Source organism: Octopus bimaculoides, chromosome 11 (genome assembly GCF_001194135.2).
Source record: "Octopus bimaculoides isolate UCB-OBI-ISO-001 chromosome 11, ASM119413v2, whole genome shotgun sequence".
Classification (NCBI taxonomy): domain Eukaryota; kingdom Metazoa; phylum Mollusca; class Cephalopoda; order Octopoda; family Octopodidae; genus Octopus; species Octopus bimaculoides.
Genome location: NC_068991.1, coordinates 44,086,942 through 44,091,920, shown reverse-complemented (window position 1 = coordinate 44,091,920; position 4,979 = coordinate 44,086,942). Strand labels below are relative to the sequence as shown.

The 4,979-nt window shown below is 37.2% G+C and overlaps 1 long non-coding RNA gene across 2 annotated transcripts in view; it reads left to right on the top strand.

The window, feature by feature from the left end:
• LOC128249080 (uncharacterized) overlaps positions 1-4,979 on the top strand; it is a 171,930-nt gene that overhangs the window by 89,144 nt on the left and 77,807 nt on the right. For both annotated transcript variants that reach the window (XR_008265206.1, XR_008265205.1), the window contains exon 3: positions 1,725-1,823. This is a non-coding gene — a long non-coding RNA (uncharacterized LOC128249080). The remainder of the gene's footprint in view (positions 1-1,724; positions 1,824-4,979) is intronic.

Genomic DNA, 4,979 nt, shown 5'->3' with positions numbered 1-4,979 from the left:
ATATATATATATATATATATATATATATACATATATATATATTAATAAAATACAAATAGAGGTTATAATAGCCTCATGAAGGGATGGTATCATCCAAGAAAATACTGTTTCAATAGCTAATATTTTGTGGGGAGGTTAATATCCATAAAATAGTAGGTTTATAGACATGCACAAGAATAATAAAAAAAAAACAGAGATACTGGAGTCAATAACAGTTTATTATCAGCAAAAAAATCGATTGTTATCCCTTACAGCTGTTTCAATTAAGCTTAGTGAAACTAAATAAGTATTAAAATCATATTTCTGAGCTTAATCTCTTGAGAGGGAGGAAGAATATACCCTTAGATATTCTATGTGTTAGTTATTTGAACTATCACAGCCATGAAGATTCAAATAACTAACACATAAAGGCATATTCTTCTTCCCTCTGAAGAGATTAAGTTCAGAAATATGATTTTAATACTTATTCAATTTCACTAAGCTTAATCAAAACATCTGTAAGGGATGATGGTCAATTTTTTGCTGGTAATAAACTCTTATTAACTTTAATATCTCCATTTTCTTATTATTCATATATATATATATATCTTAATATACATATTCTTTTACTTGTTTCAGTCATTTGACTGCGGCCATGGTGGGAAGACCCAGCATGCCAAGTGGGATCATAGTTGTGGCTAATGCCAATGTCACATAACTGGCCTGTTTAAAAGCACGTAAAAGCACTCGCTACATTCTTGAGTGGTTGGCATTAGGAAGGGGATCGAGCTGTAGAAACCTTGCCATATCAGATTGGATCCTGCTGCAGCTTTCCGGCTTGCCAGTTCTTAGTCAAACCATCCAACCCATGCCAGCATGGAAAGCAGACGTTAAACAATGACAATGATGATGAACTGTATCACTGTATTGACCAGACTATAGAATGTTGTTACATACCACTGGTCACAGTGCACTTCCTCACATAGTTTTAGCACTTGAATGAGAAAGCTGTGCTGCTGGCTAAGTGGGTAGGCCAATGTTCCCCCTGAATAGCATGTTAGTCCATCACAGGGTAACTCATTTATAGCTGAGTGGCCTGAAGCAATGTAAAATGAAGTGTTCTGCTCAAGTACACAACATACCGCTGGTCTAGAAATTGAAACCACAATATTGTAATTGTGAGTGTAACATCCTAACCACTAGGCCATGTGACTTCACATTAATATGTACATATACATGTCTTCAGGTGGAGAGATAGGTGTCTATCTCTCCACCCTGAAAATGGAGGCCAGATTTACCAAATGTTTATATGCTTCCACTACAGGTTGCATATCTTTGGCATTTTGTGAACTACATAAAAGCACCTGTGCTGGTGACACGTTAGAGGAACCCACTACACTCTTGGAGTGGTTGGCATTAGGAAGGGCATCCAGCAATAGAAACCAAGCCAAAATCAGACTGGCACCTGATACAGCTCTCTAGTCAAACCATCTAACCCATGCCAGCATGGAAAGTGGACGCTAAATGATGATGATGAAGATGATGACATCTACCAACAATATGATGTAATTCTGAGACTCCAGAAATAGCTGTTGGACCTGTAATATCGTACCTTCTCCCCTTAATTTCTTGTGTCCTTGTACTTTGTGTAAATCTGATCTGTTACTATATAATTAACTATATATTTATGCATGAATATTCATTGTCTGAATATTTTTCAGTCTTTGTTTTCTCTCTGTTTTCAGGTGAAGGAAATAGGAGTTGGTTAGAGAGGAGGAAGTGGCAGTACAAAAAGAAGTAGGTGGGTAAGAAAGGATGCACAGTGACAGAGATGGAGTTCAGAGGTGAGCAACGAACAAAAATGGTGGTGTGGCATTGATGTTAGATATGAGAGTATGTTGAGAATGATAGGATATGAGAGGGTGTTAAGGATGAGGTATGGCCATCATAAGATGTAACTCAGGGAAAAGGGGTGTTCAGTGGAAAATAAAATGGGATGATAGGAGAAATGTGGAATGGGTGACAAAAAAAAAAAATGGTTCCAAGGAGAGGGATAACTGCTAGCACATAAGGGAATGGTATACATGCAGTATTGCTCTCACACAATGACTGCTGAGTGAATAGTATCATAATTAGAAGAATGATGAAGGGATGGGTGTTATGGAGATGAGATTTAGAGGAGTCTTGACAGAGACAGACTGTGTGCATGAGACATAAATGATTGCATTTAGAATCTCATTTTTGTTGAGATGGACATGTCTTCTCAAGTACAGCAAATCAGTAATCATCTTGTCTCTTTGTCATGTATTCCATGAGGCTCAACATCCTATGGTCGGTTTTCACTATTTTGTCCATCTTCTTGGATTTTTCTCTTCCACAGGTTCCATCTACATTTAGTGATTATCACTTCTTTATGCACATGTACTCATCCTGGTCCATCACATGATCATACTGATGTAATCTCTCTAACACACTACATTTGATTTCACTTATGTCCACTTTCCTCTCAATATATCTGCACTTTAATATTGTGCATAATTTCTTTGTAGTCTTTGCATGTCCTCTGCATTCATAGTCCATGTCTCACTACCATGTAGCATTATTGTTGGTACACAAGCATCATACACTCTGCCTTTCATTTTGAGAGATCTTTTGTTGCCAACAGCGGTAATAGCTCTCTGAACTTTCTCAAGCTGGTTCATACCCTATTGTCAGCAACCCTGTACATAGCTTCAATGACTCTCATCAACCATTTGTCTACATTGTCACTGACTGTGTAACTGTTTTCAAATCATTTTTAAGTGCTGTCATGGGTGATGCAAACTTAGACAAATGCATGAATGATTAAAACAGGTGTGTCATACTTTCTACCTTACAATTATAACTACTCAAGTATGAAATAGTGTGTGTATGTGTGTGTAACATCTATTTTACAATTTGACAAACAGATAATATGATAAATGTGTAGAATTTTTGATACTTCTACTTTTTAATTATACCTACAATAGTTAGTTAATTGGTGCAGTTATTTATCTAGAACAAAACTTAGATAACGAAAATAGATAACTAAATGAGAAAATTACCACCATCTGCTCCACTTTAGGTTACAATGTTGTTTAATTGAGATAGTTACTGGTTTGTGTTTTATGACGTGAAATGGAGGTCATTACTGAATAAACGAAGGGCTTACCATATTTGCATTTGATATTATCTTTCCATACTAGTATTGATAACTGAATAAATGCTACCCACCTCCTATCTGTCTATTGCTATCATGCTCAACAGTTAAAAAAGAAAAATGAACAAAGCTGTCACAAAGCAAAGCAAAGTTGCAACAGCTTGTTACTTAGTCAATTGTGAATTTCTTTTAAACTCATTGACACAATGTTAAAACAAATTGCAGTAGACTGCAATTTATATATTCCTTTCAAATCACTGACACAGAAAATAGAAAATCTGTAAAAAATCAAAAAATGTAAGTTTGTAAATATAATTTATGAATAGGATGGTCATATGTACTTTATTGAAATCAATAGGCAATTGCTTTAGATGTGACAAACCTGATTTCTGATTGACACATCCAGACATACACAGAAATGCACTTAGATTAATAGATGGGTATTTTTTGAGTTTTTTAAAAACTTTTTCTTTCCTTGCATAAAACTTTATAATTGAAGCCACGAATAATTCAGCCAAAGCTGAATTATAAAGAGTGTGTGCAAGTATAAATAATATATATATATATGTTGTTGTTGTTGTTGGCACTCTGTCGCTTACGATGTTGAGGGTTCCAGTTGATCCGATCAACGGAACAGCCTGCTCGTGAAATTAACGTGCTAGTGGCTGAGCAATCCACAGACACGTGTACCCTTAATGTAGTTCTCGGAGATATTCAGCGTGACACAGTGTGACAAGGCTGACCCTTTGAATTACAGGCACAACAGAAACAGGAAGTAAGAGTGAGAGAAAGTTGTGGTGAAAGAGTACAGCAGGGTTCGCCACCATCCCCTGCCGGAGCCACGTAGAGCTTTAGGTGTTTTCGCTCAATAAACACTCACAACGCCCGGTCTGGGAATCGAAACTGCGATCCTATGACCGCGAGTCCGCTGCCTTAACCACTGGGCCATTGCGCCTCCACATATATATATATCATCATCATCATCATCGTTTATTATCCACTTTCCATTTTGGCATGGGTTGGACAGTTTGACTGGGGACTGGCAAGCCAGATGGCTGCACCAGGCTCCAATCTGATCTGGCAGAGTTTCTACAGTTGGATGCCCTTCCTAACGCCAACCACTCTGAGAGTGTAGTGGGTGCTTTTACGTGCCACCAGCATGAGGGCCAATAAGGCAGTACTGGCAACGACCTCGCGTGAATGTTGTTTTTCACTTGCCAGTAAGGCAACACTGGTAACAATCACACTCGAATGGTGCATTTTACATGCTGACTGAGAGCCAGTCAGCAGCCCTGGCAATGATCACACTCAGAGAATTGTTTTCTGTGAAGTATACATGCTGGTCATTTTCAAGATGTACAGATAGACTTTAAGAAGGTATTCCTACATGTAAACAGGGTGTGACCTTTTGTGTTGACAGTACAGTTGTCTAAAAGCAGAACAGTTCTTCATGCACTTGTCAATTGGCTGAAGTGACATGAAGGGCATCGCCATTCATGGTATATTCATGAATAAGTCATTAACCGAAATAAGTGGATTTATTGTTTCGGAAAATATTATTTACTTGTTTAAGGGGTTGTACTGGATAAATTGTGAAAATAACTCTAACAGTTTGAATACTAAGAAATAAGCATACTCATTTTGATTTATACCACATAATATAGGAAAATGAATGGTTTATTTCGCTTGGCTGTTAAAATATTTGATATCGTCTTACAGCTGTTTCTGGGATAGGGATATTAAAGATGTCTCTTAACCTTCTCACATCGTTGATGATGAAGGGATATCCATAATAGCCTCGAAAGAGCTGTAAGACTATATA